Source organism: Aptenodytes patagonicus, chromosome 3 (genome assembly GCF_965638725.1).
Source record: "Aptenodytes patagonicus chromosome 3, bAptPat1.pri.cur, whole genome shotgun sequence".
In the NCBI taxonomy this organism is placed as follows: domain Eukaryota; kingdom Metazoa; phylum Chordata; class Aves; order Sphenisciformes; family Spheniscidae; genus Aptenodytes; species Aptenodytes patagonicus.
In genome coordinates, this window is record NC_134951.1 from 82173591 (window position 1) to 82196546 (window position 22956).

A 22956-nucleotide genomic window follows, 5' to 3' on the forward strand; every position below is an offset into this window, starting at 1 on the left:
TTTTAACCCTGTGTATATGCATGCATAATTAGATCTGTATAAATATGGTCTCTGCTGGCTTCAAGTGTCAGTGTCTTTTAAGAAGATCTGAGCTCTGGGGCTTTGCTTCATTCCTTCTCAGCCACATGGGGTCAGAGAGCCTTCTGTAGGAATGACAAAAAGTTGGGCTGGACAAACAATGGACAACGGGATCCAATGGACTGTTGGGGTGCAGCAGATACTGACATCAAACATGTTAACAGCAACAGACCATCTAAGGCACCTGAAGGTCCACAAGTCCATGGGACCCAGTGAGATCCATCCGTGGGTCCTGAAGGAACTGGCGGATGAAGTTGCTAAGCCACTATCCATCGTATTGGAGAAGTCGTGGCAGTCGGGTGAAGTTCCCACTGACTGGAAAAGGGGAAACATAACCCCCATTTTTCAAAAGGGAAAAAAGGAAGACCCAGGGAACTACAGGCCAGTCAGTCTCACCTCTGTGCCTGGGAAGATCATGGAACAGATCCTCCAGGAAGCTATGCTAAGGCACATGGAGGACAGGGAGGTGATTCGAGACAGCCAGCATGGCTTCACCAAGGGCAAGTCCTGCCTGACTAATTTAGTGGCCTTCTATGATGGGGTGACTACATCAGTGGACACAGGAAGGGCTGCAGATGTCGTCTATCTATCTGGACCTCTGTAAGGCCTTTGACACGGTCCCCCACAACATAGAATCATAGAATCATTGAGGTTGGAAAAGACCTCTAAGATCATCGAGTCCAACCGTCAACCCAACACCACCAGGCCCACTAAACCATGTCCCTAAGCGCCTCATCTACACGTCTTTTAAATACCTCCAGGGATGGGGACTCCACCACTTCCCTGGGCAGCCTGTTCCAATGTTTCACCACTCTTTCAGTAAAGAAATTTTTCCTTACATCCAATCTAAACCTCCCCTGCCGCAACTTGAGGCCATTTCCTCTCGTCCTATCGCTTGTTACTTCGGAGAAAAGACCAACACCCACCTCGCTACAACTTCCTTTCAGGTAGTTGTAGAGAGCGATGAGGTCTCCCCTCAGCCTCCTTTTCTCCAGGCTGAACAGTCCCAGTTCCCTCAGCCGCTCCTCATAAGACTTGTTCTCCAGACCCCTCACCAGCCTCGTTGCCCTTCTCTGGACACGCTCCAGCACCTCAACGTCCTTCTTGTAGTGAGGGGCCCAAAACTGAACACAGTATTCGAGGTGCGGCCTCACCAGGGCCGAGTACAGGGGCACGATCACTTCCCTACTCCTACTGGCCACACTATTTCTGATACAGGCCAGGATGCCATTGGCCTTCTTGGCCACCTGGGCACACTGCCGGCTCATGTTCAGCCGGCTGTCGACCAACACCCCCAGGTCCTTTTCCGCCAGGCAGCTTTCCAGCCACTCTTCCCCAAGCCTGTAGCGCTGCATGGGGTTGTTGTGGCCCAAGTGCAGGACCCGGCACTTGGCCTTGTTGAACCTCATACAGTTGGCCTGGGCCCATCCATCCAGCCTGTCCAGGTCCCTCTGCAGAGCCTTCCTACCCTCGAGCAGATCAACACTCCCACCCAACTTGGTGTCGTCTGCAAACTTACTGAGGGTGCACTCAATCCCCTCATCCAGATCATCAATAAAGATATTAAACAAGACCGGCCCCAGTACTGAGCCCTGGGGAGCACCGCTCGTGACCGGCCGCCAACTGGATGTAACTCCATTCACCACAACTCTCTGGGCCCGGCCGTCCAGCCAGTTTTTGACCCAGCGCAGAGTCCACCTGTCTAAGCCGTGAGCCGCCAGCTTCTCGAGGAGAATGCTGTGGGAGACAGTGTCAAAGGCCTTGCTGAAGTCCAGGTAGACCACATCCACAGCCTTTCCCTCATCCACTAGGCGGGTCACCTGGTCATAGAAGGAGATCAGGTTGGTCAAGCAGGACCTGCCTCTCATGAACCCGTGCTGGCTAGGCCGGATCCCCTGGTTGTCCCGCTCATGCCTTGTGAGCGCCCTCAAGATGAGCCGCTCCATAATCTTCCCCGGCACCGAGGTCAGGCTGACAGGCCTGTAGTTCCCCGGATCCTCCTTCCGGCCCTTCTTGTGGATGGGCGTCACATTGGCAAGCCTCCAGTCGTCCGGGACCTCCCCCGTTAACCAGGACTGCTGATAAATGATGGAGAGTGGCTTGGCGAGCACCTCCGCCAGCTCCCTCAGCACTCTCGGGTGGATCCCATCCGGCCCCATAGACTTGTGAGTGTCCAGGTGGCGTAGCAGGTCATTGACTGCTTCCTCCTGGATTACGGGGGGTTCATCCTGCTCGCCGTCCCCGTCTTCCAGCTCGGGGGGCCGAGTACCCTGAGGATAACTGGTCTGCCTGTTAAAGACTGAGGCAAAGAAGGCATTGAGTACCTCAGCCTTTTCCTCATCCTCAGTGACAATGTTCCCCCTTGCATCCAATAAAGGATGGAGATTCTCCTTGGCTCTCTTCTTGTCATTAATATATTTGTAAAAACTTTTTTTGTTGTCTTTAACGACAGCGGCCAGATTGCGTTCTAGCTGGGCTTTTGCCTTTCTCATTTCCTCTCTGCACGACCTAACGAGATCCCTGTACTCTTCTTGAGTCACCTGCCCCTTCTTCCACAAGCGGTAAACTCTCCTTTTTTTCCTGAGTCCCAGCAAGAGCTCCCCGTTCAGCCAGGCCGGTCGTCTTCCCCGCCCATTCTTCTTACGGCGTACAGGGACAGCCTGCTCCTGCGCCTTTAAGACTTCCTTCTTGAAGATCGTCCAGCCTTCCTGGACCCCTTTGCCCTTCAGGACCGTCTCCCACGGGACTCTCTCAACCAGCGTCCTGAACAGGCCAAAGTCCGCCCTCCGGAAGTCCATGGTTGCGGTTTTGCTGCCCCCCCTCCTTACTTCACCAAGAAGCGAGAATTCTATCATTTCATGGTCGCTAAGCCCAAGACGGCCTCCGACCACCACATCTCCCACCAGTCCTTCTCTGTTTGTAAACAGCAGGTCGAGCGAGGCACCTCCCCTGGTAGGCTCACTTACCAGCTGTGTCAGGAAGTTGTCTTCCACACACTCCAGGAACCTCCTAGACTGCTTCCTCTCTGCCGTGTTGTATTTCCAGCAGACATCCGGGAAGTTGAAGTCCCCCACGAGAACAAGGGCTAGCGATTGAGAGACTTCTGCCAGCCGCTTATAGAACGCTTCATCCGCCCCTTCATCCTGGTTGGGTGGTCTATAACAGACTCCCAGCAGGATATCTGCCTCGTTGGCCTTCCCCCTCATCCTTACCCATAGACACTCAACCGTACCATCATCACAATCGTTGAGCTCTATACAATCAAAACACTCCCTAACATACAGGGCCACCCCACCGCCTCTCCTTCCTCGCCTGTCCCTTCTGAAGAGTCTGTAGCCATCCATTGCAGCACTCCAGTCGTGAGAGTCTCCCCACCATGTTTCTGTGAGGGCGACTAAGTCATATCTCTCCCGCTGCACAATGGCTTCCAGCTCCTCCTGCTTGCCGCCCATGCTGCGTGCATTGGTGTATATGCACTTGAGCTGGGCTATCGATTTCGCCCCCGGCATTGGCACGCCACCCCTCGGCTCATCTCTAGCGAGCCTGGTTTTATCCCCTTCCCCCTTCGAACCTAGTTTAAAGCCCTCTCAATGAGCCCTGCCAATTCATGAGCCATGATCCTTTTTCCCTTGTGAGAGAGCTGGACTCCGTCTGTCACCAGCAGGCCCGGTGCCATGTAAACCTCCCCATGATCAAAAAAGCCAAAATTCCTCCGACGGCACCAGCCCCTGAGCCACGCGTTGATCAGGTGTGTTTTCCTGCTCCTTTCGGTATCCTTCCCTGCCACTGCAGGGATAGAGGAAAACACTACCTGTGCTCCCGATCCTTGAACCAGTCGCCCCAGTGCCCTGAAGTCCCTTTTGATCGCTGCAGGACTTCTCTCCACAACCTCATCACTGCCAGCCTGTATAACCAGCAGCGGGTAGTAATCAGAAGGCCGTACCAAACCAGGGAGCTTCCTAGTGATGTCTCTGACCCGGGCCCCAGGGAGGCAGCAGACTTCCCTGTGGGACGGGTCCGGTCGGCATATCGGGCCCTCTGTTCCCCTCAGAAGGGAATCGCCTATGACAATTACCCTCCTTTTTTTCTTAGCAGCGGCAGTCGTAATGCGTGGGGCTGACATCCTTCTCTCTAAACTGGAGAGCTATGGATTTGATGGGTGGACTGTCCGGTGGATGAGGAATTGGTTAGATGGTCGCATCCAGAGGGTGGTGGTCAATGGCTCAATGTCCAGATGGAGATCGGTGACGAGTGGCGTCCCGCAGGGGTCCATATTGGCACTGGTACTGTTTAATATCTTCATCAATGACATAGACAGTGGGATCGAGTGCACCCTCAGCAAGTTTGCAGATGACACCAAGCTGAGTGGTGCGGTCAACATGCCAGAGGGATGGGATGCCATCCAGAGGGACCTGGACAAGCTCGAGAAGTGGGCCCCTGTGAACCTCAGGAGGTTTAACAAGGCCAAGTGCAAGGTCCTGCACCTGGGTCAGGGCAACCCCCAGTATCAATACAGGCTGGGGGATGAAGGGATTCAGAGCAGCCCTGCCGAGAAGGACTTGGGGGTACTGGTGGATGAAAAAGCTGGACATGAGCCAGCAATGTGTGCTCGCAACCCAGAAGGCCAATCGTATCCTGGGCTGCATCCAAAGAAGCGTGGCCAGCAGGTCGAGGGAGGTGATCCTGCCCCTCTACTCTGCTCTGGTGAGACCCCACCTGGAGTACTGCGTCCAGCTCTGGAGCCCTCAGCATAAGAAAGACACGGACCTGTTGGAGCGGGTCCAGAGGAGGGCCACGAAAATGATCAGGGGGGTGGAACACCTCTCCTCTGAAGAAAGGCTGAGAGAGTTGGGGTTGTTCAGCCTAGAGAAGAGAAGGCTCCGGGGAGACCTTATTGCAGCCTCTCAGTACTTACTTGAAGGGGGCTTATAAAAAAGATGGCAGCACACTTTTTAGCAGGGCCTGTTGCGACAGGACAAGGGGGAATGGCTTTAAACTAGAGGGGGGTAGATTTAGACTCGATATAAGGAAGAAATTTTTTACACTGAGGGTGGTGAAGCACTGGAAGAGGTTGCCCAGAGAGGTGGTGGATGCCCCATCCCTGGAAACATTCAAGGTCAGGTTGGCCGGGGCTCTGAGCAACCTGATCTAGTTGAAGACGTCCCTGCCCACGGCAGGGGGGTTGGACTAGATGACCTTTAAAGGTCCCTTCCAACCCAAACTATTCTATGATTCTATGATTCTAACTTGAAAAGCTGTATGGCTGTCAGAGCTGCGGAGCATGTACGCAAGCAGTAGGTGTACACTGGGGTATATGCACCAGGTAGGAAGCAAGGGCCAAACACCCCCCTCACAGTGACCACCAAAAGCCTGGCATTCTGCAGCTTAGGTAGTCTGCTTGTGTTGTGGGGACCTTTCTGAGCTTCCCGATGATGCCAGCAGTGCAAAGCAATATGAGACTGAAGGGAACAAGAAACTTGAGAAAGAACACAGTGTCACATCTGTTTGAAGGTCTCATTTTCAAACTTGTTGCTGTGTGACAATCAGTTTTTTTGGTTGGGGGCAGTAAGCAGGATCTCAATCATCGACCCCGCAGCCAGAAGCCAAGCCACACCAGCAGTGATACCAGCAGGCCTGGCTGTCATTGTACCGATTTTCCTGATGGAGCTATGCCACTGCAAAATAGGTGTCAAGAGCCACTGCTGAATACTAGGGAGACAGCTTGAGAAAGAGACAGAATGAAGACTATGGCTGAGTAAATGAAATCTTCATGATCCTGTGCTTTTTCCCTCAGAGAGAAGTCTGGTTGAAATGGCAGGCAAATGCTCAGCAAGCTGTCTGTGATGACCAGGTTGAACAAGTACACAGTCTGCAGCTTCCAAGTTTCCTAATCAAAGCAGAACATCCACAGCGCAATCGTGTTGCTCATTAATCCCTGCCCAAATGCCGCCAATTAGCAAGATGCTTGTTGTTACTTCCACTGGTTCACTGTGAGCAGAACAGTTAGGCTGCACCACTTTCTTCAGGTTCTCAGGAAGGACTGAACAGTGTGAGGAGGAAAGTGCCTTGGGTTTGGGTCCTGTTACGCTTCATCATGCAGATTTCTCTTTCCCCTGCCCCAGTGCTGTAAATCACTTGACACATTTCTGAAGAAAGCAAGTACAGTTTGTACCATGAACTCAAGACCAAGCTCATACAGTAAGAAATATATTGATAGGATGCTGTTTGGGTGTATTTACATATCTAGATACATTTAGCTAGCATATAAAGCCACAGACAAAATGGTTACTTGAATGAAAAGTCGACCAAAATCTGCACTGAAAGTTCTCATTTGTTAGTGGAGGCAGTGTAGGTTGAGGGTAGCAAAAGACATTGCATAATCTGGTCCCATTAAGCTTTAAAGAGGTAAAATATGAAGAACTACTAGGGCTACGATTTATCTTATTATGATAAAAGTAGTTACTTTAATATTGCCATGCATTTAAAAAAATAATACAGTGACCAAATCAAAAACCTCATTGAACTACAGGTTTGCATTTTAATGTCTCATGGTAACACAGACAGAAGTGGCTCTGCTCACCTGCTAGCTGCGTGGTTAGAGCATCTGTCCAGAAGTAGCGAGTTGGGCTTTTTTTTTGAGTCTGTGCCAGACAGGATTTGAATCCACAGATTAGCCTTCTTCCAAAAAATGCCTTAACTGGGGGGCGAGGCAATTTCAGTTGCAGGCACTCTCTGTTCTTCTTGTTGAAGTCAGGTCACAGGACAGAAAGGAATCATGGTGTGGAGAAAGAAAATAAGAAGCGAGCCGGTATTTTGTAACCTTATAAAGGGGTTTCTTTCCTGGAAGTAGTGAGCCTGGCCTCCGGTCCCTATGCAGAACTGCTTACGTCTTTTCCACTTGGAATTCTTCTAATAAAATGTGTAATCAGCCATCCAGAGCTAAAAGGAAAACCTTCTTCTCTTTTGCATTGAGGAGTGCCTCAGTGATACTTTGCAATACTTAACTTTTACCTGCTAAGGGACTTAAGGAATTGTCCTGGTTTCAGCAGGGATAGAGTTAATTTTCTTCCTAGTAGCTGGTACAGTGCTGTGGTTTGGATTTAGGATGAGAATGATGTTGATAACACACCGATGTTTCAGTTGTTGCGAAGTAGTGCTTACACTAGTCAAGGACTTGTCAGCTTCTCATGCCCTGCCAGCGAGAAGCTGGGAGGGGGCACAGCCAGGACAGCTGACCCAAACTGGCCACAGGGATATTCCATACCACGTGACGTCATGTTTAGTGTATAAACTGGGGGGAGTTGGTCGTGGGGCAGCGACCACAGCTCGGGTACTTGCTGGGCATCGGTCGGCGGGTGGTGAGCAATTGCATTGTGCATCACTTGCTTTGTATATTCTTTTATCATTATTATTATTTTCCCTTCCTTCTCTGTCCTATTAACTGTCTTTATCTCAGCCCACGAATTTTACTTTTTTTTCCAATTCTCTCCCCCATCCCACTGGGCAGGGGGCAGTGAGCAAACGGCTGTGTGGTGTTTAGCTGCCTGCCGGGTTAAACCACAACAGAAGTCCTAGGGGAAATGTGTGTTTTATGTACACAGGAGTACTTTGTAAATTCTCTTTAATTCAGCATCCCTGTAGCATGCGATAATTTTGGTTATGACTGATGGTTGCAGCAAGCACAATTTAAATAAAATAACAGAAGCAGAATTTGATAATTTCACTCTGAACATGCAAACTACCAGGGAACATGAAAGCAACATCAGTTTTGTGCAATACCAGTTTAGCAAGAGATTTGTAGTGTGGTGCAAAATATTTGTCTTAAGCTTCTCTAATTTTTCTTCTCTGGTAATTATTTTTAGGCTTTTCTCCTGGGATACCTTCCCACCTAGTAGCCATGATGCCACCCCTTCCGTGCTTTCCAGCTACTTTCATTCCTGTCCAGTTCCCATCAGAAAATTCTTCCCAGGTTGAGAGCCCAGAGTGCTTACAGACCTCTCCCTTGGCAATGCGCTCTGCTTGGCAAAGCAGATCCCCGCTGTTCGTGCCAAACGAGAGCCGTTCAGAAATCTCAGGAGAGCAAGTGCAGCTTTCAGATTCAGGTGGGTAAAAAGCGCTGGAAATCCGAAGCTAAGGCTGTTGTGCAAATCCTGTGAATTTTTGCCCTTGCTAGTGATAGTTACTGATTTTATTGCAGGTCAGGGAAAGGTGCTTTGTTTTTATGGTGGCTTGTTATAAAAGCTTTTAAAGTATTTTAAACTTGATTTTTTTACTTTTTGAATCACAGTCATCCTGCCTGTCATACTGACAGAGAAATTGGGCCTTGTAGATATAAATGGAGCAGAAAGTCATCAAATTGGAAAAGCCATGTTATATGAAGTAGGAAGTATGTTATATTTAGGGGGAGAAGCATAAAATGTAGGAAGTGGATATAGCTTCTAAAGGTGAGAGAATGTGTTTCTTTAGCTAAGAAGGCCTGTTCTTCGTCAGCAATCTTGATGTTTCTCACATTGATATGGAGTTGCATCGTTTGGAGGAAAAACAATGTAAGCTGCTACTTGGCGTCTTCTCTTTGCTACACTTTGCCAGCCTTGTCTTCTGTGGGAAGATACCAAAGAGTGAGAAAGAAGAAAGAGCGATTTGCAAGAAATCAAAAGTTGATTTCAAAATGGGGGAAAGAAGAACAAAAAGAAGTGGGAATGAAACCGCTTAACGGGGAAGAGAATGTAAATCAGACCTGCATCCTGGATTCCTTTGAACTTTTATAGCAAACCTGACTGTGATGCCGTGAGACAGTCCTGTAGTACAATTGAAACTTTAATTGCTTATTCTTCAAGCTAGCTCAGGACCAGTACTGTCACTGAAAGAGTCTTGTCTCCTTCTTGTGCCTGGCACTATTATTTTCTTGCTGGGTTAACCTGAACCTGGGTCAGTTGCCCAGTGAAGTTTATCAGAGAGCTTCAGAAATACTTCTGCCCGCAAAAATGGTGGGGGGGTGGATGAGGACAGCAGGAACCTGAGAGCAAGAACACATTAGGACAGGGGGAGCTATGACTGCTTTTTTTGACAGCAGCACTGATTTAGACCTGCTTCGCGTGTGTAAAACTAAGGCTTGAAGGTGCAGAGGCCTTAGTACATCAGGTTGACTCCTGACTGGAAGCTGGTCAGTGCAGTTGCCTTTGAAATATGCTTCAGTTGAATGTGTGCTTGAGGACTGGGCTGAACCGAGACCTTCCTGACTGTTGTGACGAGTGTGGGTTTTTATTGCTGGAAACATAAACATGAGTGTACCCGCAGCTTGTATAACACTTCACAATCTTATTTAAAGGGATAAGCACCGAGCCATTGCTTCAGTGTACTGAGAGTGCCACAAAAAACCTTTCCAGACAAGATGCTCAAGAGGAGAACAGAAAAGAAAACAAAGGTGAATTACACAGCTGCTTGGACACATTGTTCTTGCCTTGCACGGGGAAGCACCAGTTGAAAATTACAGTGCTGGGACACGTCTCCTATTAGAGCATTCTGGAGACAGCATAGCCCCACACATGAGACTGTGAGGAGGGACACATGGGTTCTGTGTCCCTTGCTGCCATCAACCTGCTGTGTCACCTTGGCCTCCTCAGCCGTATTCTGGTGCAAGGCAGGTGAGAAGGTTGCAGAAACAGCACTGCTTGTCTGCTGTTGGACTGGAGATTTTTGGTGTGTAGCTGGGAAAGGCTGAGGGAAGGATGTAAAGCTTTTGTATTCCTGTTGTTGGACCAGAAAGTCTTTTAAGTATGTTGCAAAGGACTTCAGTAGCACTGGGTGCATTAATGTGAAGAAGTGAGCTATATAGTTCCTGGCTACAGCAACAGTGTGTAGTATGAATGAGCTAGTAAAGGCTTTTTGCTCCAGTTGGCAGGCCTAACTTGAGCTAAAAGAGCAAGTCTCCATTAGCTGACACTTAGAAAAAAGAGTAACTGAAGTGGGAGCCTGCTTGTCGTAGTGAACATAGCCAGTAAGCTTCAATAGGAAGATGTACAAATTTGCACTTTCGTGAAATAGAATAGAAAATGCCCAGTTAGAAAGTCTCATGTGTACAAATACTGCTTGTTAAACTGTTTAATGAACTGGCTTGTAGGTCACATAATTACAGGTACATGAGTAGTTCAGTACCGTCTAGCAAAGTGTCTCCACTGCAATGTTCTGCAGTGAACATGTTAACCAAGCATTACAAATCTCTAGAGGCAAGGAGTACAAATCATACCATTTGCCCTTTCCTTACTTCCAGCAACTAGACTTGAGGATCAGGAGCCTCTTTTTTTCATGGGCTGCATCCTTCCACCTACTTAATTCAATTGTATTCTATAAAGTGTTTTCAAAAATCAAAATCTGGCATATGTTGTTGAAAATATAAACATTTCTAACTTATTTTATGATGTTTATTTTTCATTTATTCATTCTATAAAGGCTTTGTTTTCATTGACCTTTTTCCTGCTGCTTAGATAACAGTCAATTAAAAGAAAGGAGTTTCCCTGAAACTTTTTCTGCTGTCAAAGAAGAACAAAGAGAACAAGTAAAGGAGGAGATTCCTCCATCTCCCTTTGGCATAGAGGGGAAGATGAAGACTGGAAACATAGAAGACAGGTGGGAAATGATCTTAATCAGTCAGTCAAGCTACAAAAGCATGTTTTCCTTGCTTGTACACATACTGTATGTGTTATATTTGCAACACAAAGGCTCTTTCCTTTGCTTTAAAGTGGCAGGTATGCATGGGCAGAGATTGGACAGGTCTAGGGACTGGCAGTTGATCCACTTCTATATAGTAGGATGCTGGTTTAGCCAATTTAAATGAACTGGTTTTGCAACTATGACCTTCAAAGGATAGAAGTAAGGCAAAAGTTGGCAGGGAGAGATAACATCTTTTGTTATGCCATCATTTCTTCTGCAGTGGCCATCAGTTTGTGATGGTAGCATCAGTCTGAGTAGCTCATTCATTCTTCTCCCTGCTCTGCCTCTTCAGCTATGCCAAGAAGAACTTTTATGTGCCTATATAGTGAACAGGTCAGCGAAGTAATCCTTGTTAAAATTATCTGGAGAGAGAAGAAATGTAACTTTTAACTTGGATCAGTTCTCTGATCTGGTTCATCACTGCATTGCAAAAGGAGTTGTACCAGCACACTGAGGGGGTGCTCATGGCTAGGCAAGAATGGGTAGGTTGGCATTAGTGATGGAAGAAATGCTCATAGAGTTGTTACCTTTCCTCATCTGACGCAGATAGAAGCAGAAGCCGTTTGGCACACTGAGCCTTCTATCAAGTATAAAAGAGAAGCAGCAAACTTCTAGGCAAGTACAGACTGACAGTAATTGTCATGAGTGCGTTTTAGTGTGTTAACCGTGTGGGAGTTGGTCAGAGAAGGAAGACAGGGACCTCCAGAGCAGAAGGCTGGGAAGAGGCGGCAGGACCATAAGCACCTCTGGGCAAGTCGGCCTGTCCACATATGCCTTTTTGGCTCAGCAGTGAGCTTCTGAAGTCTGTCTCCCAGTCACCCCCACTTGTTGTGCTTTGGTTCACATTGTGGTCTTAGCATGAGCTGGATGAAACCAAAGCACAGAATGCACTCCAGTTCTTCATGACATTTTTGCTATGGGACCAGGCTATAGTTGGTTTGAAGTGAACTTCCCTGAAATGCGTATCGTCTAAATTTGAGACCTCAGCAACAACAGTTTTGCTCTACAAATCTAATCCTATTAGGCCATGCTGCATGCTAACAGACAGAGCCAGACTGACAAACGAAAAGATTATCTGTGGTACAGTGGTGTTAGGTGGAGGTCGGGTATAGAAAGAACAATAAAGTGCTGCATAACCAGTACCTCTATTAAACCCAGGATTTTTTAATATTCAGTAGAAATTATTAGTAAGTGACTAAATTAAGGCTCTAAGCACATTTCCAATGAAAGGAGATATGTTCATGTATGCTGTATTATGTTTCATTTTGAGTCAGAGTTCAATTTGTCCCTCCACAACATTATAGACACTGTTTTTCTCCTCTATCACTCTTCAACAGCTAATTCAAACCACTCTGTCAGAGAGATAGCGAGTTCTTTGTGACTGCAACCAGCTGTAGTCTCAAGAAAATGCCTGAAATATTTTTCCTTTTGACTATTTTCTATTTTTAAGGAGAGACTGATACCAGCAAAAAAAAGTTACTTGCTAAAAGCATAATTAATGTTTAGTCTAGACAGGATGTTTTAAAGTAAGACTTAGATGTCACATAATAGTTGGCTTTTTACTAACATGCTTCACATTTAAAAAAAAATTGCAGAGAAATTCAACATCAGCTCCATGAGAACTATCAAAAGAAAACTAATTGGAGAACCTTACAAATAAGTACCTTCTTGTTCCTTGCCTAGGCCAATCACACCAGCAATTGGTATTAGACAGAAGACTTCTGAAGAATTTGTTGAAGAACAACTTGAAGTAGACAATAATCTCATAGAAAAACAGCAGAAGGACCAGCAGGTACTGTGCCATTGGTGCATTCACTTTGGTTTTGACAAGTTCTCATGGACTTGGGTATAGTGTGGGCTGTGTTTTGGCTCATTGCATGGCAGCACATTTTTCCACTGTTCTTTCATGTGATATTGGAAGATTTTTCCCAAAAGTAAAAAAACCCGTATTACTCAGTCACAGTCATATTCCCCACTGTTTCCCACTGGATTCTTCTCTTTCTACACACTTTCTGGGTCATAGTTTGTGCCTGAGTTTCAACACACTTAGCTGAATTAGGCCTCAAAGTTGATTCCGTTAGTTTATTTCATAATAAATGGTCCATGCAGTCTCTCATGTGCCACTAATGCAAGAAGGGGGGCATTTCCAAACACAGTTTTTGTAAAAGGGCCAAGTACAGTAATACCGTTCTGCTTTTTGCCTTATGTGCAGTTTGAGATGAGTTTATGTCTGACACCTAGAGGTGTCAGACTCAGCATTTTGTTAGGCTTGTTGACTTGGAAGATGCACATTTCATCACTCGGGAATTTTCTCTATGTCTCCCTGGCAAAATAACATCTCAAACTGATGCATTTATATATTTCTGTGTCACATTGTAAAAAACACTCAAACTTCCTTTAAAAACAAAGACAGACAGAACTTTTCTCATCTTCTATCATATAAACACTTAGCACCATCTTAACCATCTGACTCCACTAATGAATTAATGGAGGCGTCACATAGTGACTGCTTTTAAAAGTTCTCGTACCTTCCCTGTAGTCTCGGGGCTGTTACTTATGTACTCAGTTATCCATAGCCAGTGTCTTTAAGACTTCTGGTGTCTCGGCTTTTTCAATTATCATAAATATCTTCCTTTCTGGAGACTGATTCTCAGACTGTGATTGTCAGGATTTTTGGTGTTTTTTCAGAGCAAGGCAAAAGTAACACCTCGGAAGGCTTTTCTGAAACGAAAAGAAGGTATGGCAAGGCTCAAAAAAAATAAACAGAAGCCTTTAAAAGAAGACAGCAAGCATCCCAGAAGAGCTGGTTTGGACTGCTGGGGTCATTTCTCCCAGACTGGCCAAGGGGATGCAAGCACACTGCAGCCAGGGGAATGCTCTCAGTTAAATCTGCAGGTCAGTAGCTCCATGCAGATCGGTACACATGAAAAAAAAGCAGACTGTGCTTTAGCTGAGTGGGAGATAAAGGCTCAGAGTGACTGTGAAGCAAAAGTAGGTGAGCAAAGTGCAGAAGAAAAAGAAGTGATTGGGAGAGATGAAGATGCAAAGGAAAATCCTGTTGACTCACCACAGAGAAGGTGGCCTGAAACCCTGCAACCATGTCCTGAAACAGTAACAGAAATGAACCTACAAGTAGGTGAGGAAAGGGAAACTCATCATACAGATTCTCTAGGGCAAGCAGGCAGAACTGATGGAAGACCTGTGGAGGGTACCCTGCAAAAGGACCTAGGTAGGGTGGATCAGCCTCTGAAGGGTCATCTCACAGAGAGAGCAAAATCCACCTTGGAAGTTCTGCAAAAGCATTCTCCACTTCAGGATTTAGAAACAGATGACATCAAGGAGGCAGAGTGGAGTGCAGGCCCTGCATTCACACAGGGTCAGAGGTGGGTTCAGGTATGCCCACAGGAACTTGTTTCGGGGAGCCAGAGCTCAGAAAGCAAAAGACAAATCCATACTGAGTTTAAGATGATCAATGATAAGATAGTAAAAATTACATGTAGCTCACCTGAGGCTGTGGAGAAGGGAAGCTCATCCTCAGCCTTGCAGCAGGAGTGGCAAAGGAAGGGGACAACTGCGTCGACGTGGCATGTTGCATCTTTGTCCTGTGAGTCAAGCTGCTTATCCTCCAACAGTGATGATGACCCCAAATCTCACCATGCTCAGTATCCCTCCCAGCATGGGCCTCAGGGAGTAGATCATACTGATGGACATTTGGATCTCTCTGATGGTGATTATGCTAGTGATGAGCCCAGAGGAACTGAAAAAATGTCTGTTAAGAAGTACAGCACATCACCCCCAAGGAAACAAGGTATTCAAGCGATCTCAAGACAACAGGATCTCTCCTGTAGCACAAGCAGCAGTGATTCCACTACTGGGGCTGTCAGGCTGAAAGGGAGCAAGGCTTGCTCTTCTCTTCAGCAGTCCCTATTTCATCTTGCAAGATCGAAAAGGAGAGAGCGTGAGCCTGAATCAAAGAATGAGAATAGGGCCAGGGATGTTAAAAGCTTAGATCTGCCATCCTCAACAGTGGCTGGTGAGATTCCCGCTTTCAAGATTAAAGAAACCCCTGCAGTGGAGGAACCACAGAAAAAACTGTTTACAGACACGTTAGGTAAGAGCTACTCAAGTTTTTATTTACATTTATTTTCCACAGGGGAAAAAAATTTCTCTTGGATTTGTGACTCATTCTGTGTGTGTTCCCTAGGTATATGCCCACCTCTGTCAGTATTTCTCAGTCCTAAACTGCAAAAAAAAAAGAGAAGAGGGGAGAGATATATCTGCAAGCCCCTTGTTATGCTCGGCTCTCCATTGTCACTAGCTATTTTTCCTAAGTCTGTGGCTTGAGATGCACTTTCAAGTGCAGACTTTTGACCCCATGAAACAGGTGAGAGGTTCAGTGAGTGTCTGGAGTCAGTGCTAGAGTTCCCCGTAGCTTAGGTATGTTCCTCTCACTGACACCTTGGCAATGAGATGTTCACATTTTCTATTTACCCTCCTCAGAGATAACGTGACTTTAAAAAAGGTGGGCAAAATAATTTCTCAAATTTGCATGTTTTGCTCCTAAGACACAGAGAGCCTCAGATCAGTGGAAAATGATGATTTCCTAAGAACATCTTCACTCAGGTTGTCCTGGATGAGGTCCCAGTTCTTTGGTCAACCAATCTTTCTAGCCTTTTGGCCCAGTGATCTTACTTCTGGCAATGAAATGGTATCCTGCTTGAGCAGGATTTAATCCTTTTTATTAAACTGGTTCTCAACTTTTCTCCTCTCTTAGTTTCCACTGAAGGACTTCCCCCACATTAACTCCTCATCCCAAACCCATTCGCTGTCTCTTTGTGTAAGATCAGTCAAAATCAGTTGTCCTACCTGCAGTAATCGCCGGGGCAGAAATATTAACTTCTGATGGCTCTCAATTGCTCGTCACAACTCGCTAAGCACACTCTACTCCATGTCAGGCTGCTGTTAAAAAAGGGTTCCTGAGGCCTCTTTGAAAGTTACATTCAAAATAAGGTTGAACTATCACGTGGCATTCACATTCCTGAAAAGGAATTCAGCTACTGACTCTGATATATCCCTAAATATGTTTTACTTACCGTGATTTGTAGGGCTTGGATTACACTGCTAAGAACTATGCTGGGAAAGGAATACTTGCATAATTAGGCAAATACATTAATTCTGTTTGATAGATTAAGCAATAAAGCTTACTGCACTTATGCAGTCTGTGGTTTTAAATATGTAGAGGGTTCATAAATATTCACAAAGTTCTGTGTACTAATATAGATGTCTTTATAGAAGAAACTCAGAACATCCTTACCAGAGGATTAGAGACTGGTGTATATCACGGAGGAACCCCTTTACTGACTAGAGTGAAAGAAGAACAAGAGAAAGCAATGCAGTTTCGCAGGTAAATCTGTATACACCAGAAATTGATTTGCGTGTGCAGTAAGGTCAATATTTCCTTTAGGATCCCTAAAATCAGACTGCTAAATTCATACTTATTAGCTAGCCTCTTTTCAACTGCATCTAAGTTGTTTCAGAACTGAAACACTTATTTAGCTGTCTAGATAAAAAGTAAAGTGCCTAACTGAAGGGGGCCAACTCTGAAAACACTGGTGCAGTTTGGGTCTTAAAGCTGACCAATGCCAAATGCTTTTTATAAGTTGCTGAACATCTTACTGAAATCAGTAAGAACTCAGGATAATTTATTTTATGGGATCAGGCCTCTGATGGAGTAAAGGATAAACTTCTCATATCACATTCACATCAGGGTAGCCCATATTTCCAAAGTTAACAAAAAGTGTATAGCATATGTCATTGCCAACAGCATTGTTATTTCAGAAATACCTATCTTCAGACTAGACTGAGGATGCGTTTGGTACCATATAGATGAAGAACTTGAAAATTCAAGACAGTTGGTTTTGTAATTTGTAATTATTAAATGCTGAAAATTGTTTTGGTTTTGTTTTGTTTTACATCTTCATAGAAGTGAAATAATTCCTTACCACAAAATCTCTGCAACAAATAAGTTTTGAAAGTATGGGGTTTGGAATGGAAGCACCATCACAACTGTAACTCATTATAGGTTATGCAAATGCCTCTAATGAAAATTTAGCATGCTTACAATCAAATCAAGCATATATATTTTAATGTGATGAAATCTGTTAGAAATTACTAGGTACCATCTACTGTAAACACAGGAGAGATTCTTTTCCTTTCTACATCTCAAGCCTAGTTCTTAGCTAGTGCCAAATAAGCACAATTTATTGTTTTGAATATTTAATATATAATGCAAACTAAGAAATTATTTTTTACATCTGCTTGTTCATTCCTTTTGATTTCAAAGACCATGGGATTAGTGTTAAAGGATATTTCTGAATTACATTTATTAGTTTGTATTATTTCCTCCTATAGCTGTCTTTTAGCAAAATACTTTCAATGTCTTAAAAATAAATGATTTCATTAAAGATCCTTCTTGTTTGTGATCTTGCAAACATATTGGAAGATGATCGCCAGCTGACCGTGATAGGTGTTGCAGATGTGAATATTTGTGGGATTTGGCAGTTCATGAAATTACTAATGAAATTAGGTGCTGCTTTTACTTTTACTGGTGTAAATTTTGGCTGTGGAGGGATGTATTAGTGCAGAATTACTGCAGTGCACTCTGCTAGCACTGCATTCTCTGCCTGCTGACGGTGCTGCCTCACAGATGACATGGATTTGATTTTTTCGTAATAGTGCAGGTTTTTAAAAGAGGTTTCTGCGGATTTATTCATGTCATTAGCCATAGTAGCCCCTAACATTTTCACACAGATGTTTATCCAAAAATACCTGCCTAGTACAATGTGTGCATCTTTCCACTCACTTTTTGTAATTTATGAGCTAAAACTAATTGCGAAAGGCAGCTTCTCCTCCTTGACTGCATTGGCCCTGTGCTGATGTATGCAATCCAAGAATCTGCTTCGTATTTTTAAACCAGTAAGCCTACTAGGAACACAAGACAACCACTACATTGATAGCATTTCACTTGTGCCATGTTGACAACCTGTGCTCGCTGGAAGCAATGAAAATCCTTTTGAGAGCAGCATGACATGCCTGGACATGCCCCGTCTATCCATTCTTTCATTTCCAAGCACTTTGGTTTTAGACCTTTGCAGGCACAAATAATACAGGCAAGAGGGTGAAAACAGTTGGGATGTAGTGTGTTGTGTGTATCTGGTGCCTAACAGAGCCTGGAGTGTGCTCAAGGCAGCAGCCTGTGGCTCCACCCTTGCAGCACTGAGTTAGTTACCCTTGACATCAGTCGAAGGATTGAATGATGGTCATTTCCTTGTTCCTTCAACAAGGACAACTTGTTTCCATTTTTAATACATAATTTCCTTGTAGTGTTGAATCTGCTCTCTTTCTGGACCGACAGCAGTAGCCAGCAGGTTTGGGTTTTTTCAATCTGCATTTCGCTAAAAGGCTTTTTCTTGGAAATGTATGTTTTTGCCTCACAGCCAGCCTGCTGTGATGTGCCTCATGCAGAGGTATGCCTGGGGCTTATGCAAGAATTCGAGTTAGCACAAAGTACTTAGCCTTTTTTTTCTATATTTTATATCTGTGATGTGCACCTAGCTCCTATTTGCAACTTATAGCTAGGGTATGAACTGGTTGTCTGAGGCTCCAAAGAAGTATTGTGTGTGCTCCTGGTGTCCTTGCTTATTACATTTCCTCAGGCCAAGGTCTGTTTTCTAGCCTTGAGGCAAAGAGGCACAGCATAACACCTCCATATGACTAACCTGTCTTACCCTGCAGACCAGGGTGGCTGCATCTGAGTTGTCTGCTGGACATGATCTCTGGCCTGCGCTAACCTCCAAACCTTGCCCAGCATCGCCTAGTACAGTGCTGGATGGTTGATGCCAAGACCAGAGGTCATGCTAGCAATATGGCACTCTGCGCAATTGCACGCTTGGGTTCATGCTCCAGCTCTGATTAGTTTATTTGTACAGATGTAACTTTTGTGCAATTCTGAAGAGGTTGATATCACCTGAGCTGCTGGAAGGAATAGCCACCTGGATTTTATTTTGCAGGGTGCAAGAAACATAAGACAGTACTGTTCAGTCTTCAGTGGAAGATGTTATATATAGATCTTGCATCTTGCTTTTGTTCTAGTATGTGGTATTTCAGGGCAACTGGTCTGGATATGGAGCAGTGGTGGGCTGGACATAATCACACAGGGGCTATATTTGCTAATTTAACTGTATTAATGTGAGGATAATTAATACTTCTATTGACTATTGATGAGACTTTTTTTAGCATGCCTGTAACCAGAATATTAGGTAGGCTTATTTAGGATAGAAAACAACCAAAAAATAAAAATTAGGTAATGAATTGTAAAGAGCAGCAGGATATGGGGGGTTCGTTTATCTCTTAGTATCTTTGAGAATTTTCATATTTTGCTGCTGAAATGCTAAACTCCATTACTGAGAGGAAAACATGAGGTCATGGCTGCCTCCTGTAGCTCTTGTTGCTTTTCGAGTAATAGTGATGGCCAGATGGTGGCTGTAGGTCATGAAGTGAGCTGAAGCAGGAAGCTAACAAATAATTTAATATCATATTAAAAATGAACTAAGCAGCTGGATCATAGTCATACAAATATACTCCGTTTGAGGATATGTAAAGATTTATACTCTTCCCCTCTTGCTAAGTTTTTAAGTGCACTTCCAGACCACTCATGCCTTGAGACATTGAGTTCAAAGGCAAAATCTCTTCTGGGTGCTCAGCTCCCACATTTAACTCTTGGAGTATATTTAGCTATGGAAAGTACAGTACTTCATCCCCTTTCATTTAGGTCCATGGCTGTTCTCATTTGTAGGAATGACTGGGCTGCTGGAAATACAGCTCAGTCCCCAGCCTTGCATGATGAAGTTCTTCACAGGTACAACGCCAGGGAACACGCCGTGCCTTCTGCGTGTCTGCCCTAATTCAGCTCTCTCTCTGAACAGAAGTGTTTAAAAGCCTCTAAGTTCATGGTCATTACGTTGTCAGAAAATTTCAATGAGAATTGTTCCATCTGCTCTATGGAATAAATTTTGCAGCTGAATGCATGTATGATTGTTCCCAGTGATGAAGAACCTCAATTTTGACAAGTGCTCATAACTTGTTGCCACTCCCAGCAGTATCAGCATATATGGGACATGCCCAAGTCCCCCGAAAATCACATCCGAAGGAGGTGCATCTAAAGACAGTCCTTTGTTATAGTCTTTATGCCAACTTCATACTCTTTGTTTACCTTCTGAACAGAACACGAATGGACCAGCTCAAGACTGTCAGGAGCCAGGAGCTGACTCACCCTTTGGAATACAATAAAGACCAAATTCACCCACTTCAGAAAGAAAAAATTGCCCATAGCAAGTTCAAAGGAACAGCTAGAGTCACTGGAGAAAATGTGAAGTCAGAAGAAATACAAGTAAGCTGTCTTCTGTAGAATAAATATGCAGTTCTTATCAATTAATATCCTTCCATGCAGGCATATTATGGTTGTACCTGAATCCTTCCATTTGTCACAGACGGCCAGTTATTCATGCTACTTCTTGAGGACAGCTGTGTGTACAGTGAAGATTTTTCATGTTAATAGGACATTGCTTCGGTTTGTGTTTTAAATGTACATCTCACTTCCTTTATATAAGAAAAAAATTAGGTTGTGCCTTCTATTTCATAAGGGAGGTTGGGAGGTTCCCATGTTCCTTGTACTTCCTTGTACTGGTTATCCCAAACCTGAGCTGGCTCTTGAAAAATTTCCAATTCCTGCCATAGTGGGCTTTACATCTTTTTGATATAAAGAGCCACTATGCCAGTGGCACAGAGTTATTTGCCATCATTCTCTATTCTCATCCCTGAGCTGGGAGTTTGTTGATTTTTTTCTTTAAACTATCCTGACCTTTGGCTTTGAGGTATTTTGATGATATCTAGCTGTGTATCTAACAACCTAACCTGCCTAATAACATCCCTGAGTCATTTATTGTAGTTTCTTTTAAGTTCCTTTAGGGGATTCTATCTGTTTGAATCCTCTGTTTCAGCCTCCTTAGTGATAAAGTAATCTCTGAATATCTGTGGCTATTATCCCTATTAAAAATAGCTAAACTTAATATGACTTTAAGTAATTTTCTAGAAGAGTCACTGATAAAGAGAAGAAAAAATGGTGAGCCATGTGAGATGGTGATAAAGGAGACAGGGGCAGCTAAAAGCTATATTTTTGTAGGATAAAAAAGTAGGCAATGGTAATGCTCAGAAATGTCTGGAACAATGTTCTGCTGCAAAAGGATGTCTAAACCAAACTGATATATTTGACAGCAAACTGACAATTTCAATTATTTTCTTGACCAGAAAAGTTTCAGAACAAATGAAACTGGCAAGACAGTACTTTGTTCAAACTTTCTATACTTTCTTTATTTTTCATTTGTACATTTTTGAAATACGTGTTTTTGTACCATACACATAGTGAATGTTTTCTCTGCTCACATTCCATATTTCTCTAGAGGTAACATTTACAACAGGAAATGATTAACTGTTTCAGCGAGGTTATTTTAGTATTTTGAATAAATATATTTTGAATATTCTCTCTGCACAATATTTTGAAACATCAGCTTTATTTCTACCTGGGATTTAAAAAAAATGGTTAGAATTTTTGCCAGGGAATAATTGTGTTTCTTGACTAGGTCTAGCCCTAGAGATGAAGTTTGATAGAATTGTTTTAATCTTTTGTTCCCACCTGAGAACATAATGAGTGCAGGTTCAAAAAGTTAGTTTTCCACAAAACAATTACAAAACACTGAGACACTTATCTGTGTGATTCCCAAGTTCAGAAGTCTGCTGCTTCTTGAAGATGGCCAATGGATGTGCCAAATTCTGACCAGGCAGCTCACAGCAAAGAAAGGATGGTGATGAGGACACAAGTGGGCAGATACACAAGTGAAGGGAAAGTAGGAAAGGGTTGCACATCACGATTGGTTGACTACAGAGCAAACTGCACATTTCTAGCTTAACTCCACCAACATTGCATTTGTAGCATCCAGCATGAGTGCTATGAAGGAAGAGGACTCAGTGTTGGCATCAGCATGGGTGAGGGAAGGAGAAGGGAATAGGGAAAAATAACGGAGATGCATGTATATGGAAAAGTCCTCTCCAAAATGCACCAAATTTCACTACTTTCATTTTCCTGAACTCAGTTGAAAACTGTCTCTGCGATCCCCTGCTGTTTGTAAGGACCATTTAACTAATCACGTGCCCTTGTCACTACATGATTTGATGAACTGAAATTTTTGCCATTAGAATATACCTTGTATCCTTGCCTTTTTTTGAAAACATCCACATTTAATGGTGTTCGTTTGCATGGTTAGTTTGCATTTCCTGATTTTCCTTCACACAGCAAGGACTTCTCTCTGCTTGCTTGTAACAATTGGTTTGTTTTAAATATAGGAGTTTGCAGGGTAGTGGGTTTTTTTTGTTTGTTTTGTTTTTTTTTTTTAAGAAATAATTTCAAATGTGTTCTTTTTATATTGCAGACCTTTATATTGAAGACCTTTATACTGTAGACTTTTAAGCAGAACAAAAAACTCCATGCTTCCTTCTGGGTGTATAAGGTGGGCATGCCTAGTCCAGAGCAAGCAATGACATGGCACACTTTTTTTCTGCTGGTAGATACTAAAACAGCAGATTGCGGGACTGCAGGAGGAGTTCAAGAGAAATGAGTCCTGCTGGCATGCTGCCTATGGCAAGCTGAGAGACCAGGTTGAGATGCTGACCAGGCAGAACATGGAGCTTCGAGATGAGCTCAGAGTTTCAGAGCATCAGAGATGGAAAGCAGAAAAACCCCCAGAAGCTGTGAATTTCATGGACAGAAAATCAGAGACCCCGGTACTAGAAGACATTATCTGTTTAAGAGTATCTGAAAAATTCAGGTGTAGTTTTTCTTTGGAGCTGGCACATGTGAATACTGTTCCTCCATTCCTGCTATGCTTAGCCTGAAGCGGGGGAAATCAGCTCTGTAGTAAGCCATGTTAAAATACACTCTTTGTGTGGTCCTCTTCCACTTAGCTTTAGTTATCCATGAGGTGGGTACCTCTAGAAGGTGATTCAGCCAACCTATCTTAGACACTTGTATCAGGGCAGATGTCTCCCTCCACTAAC

General features: G+C 44.2%; 1 protein-coding gene and 1 pseudogene across 1 annotated transcript in view; one reads left to right on the plus strand and one right to left on the minus strand.

Annotated features, from left to right (window-relative positions):
* MPC1 (mitochondrial pyruvate carrier 1) overlaps positions 1-22956 on the minus strand; it is a 546410-nt gene that overhangs the window by 504126 nt on the left and 19328 nt on the right. The window lies entirely within an intron of this gene.
* Positions 1-22956, plus strand: part of LOC143158872 (uncharacterized) — a 44245-nt pseudogene that overhangs the window by 4522 nt on the left and 16767 nt on the right.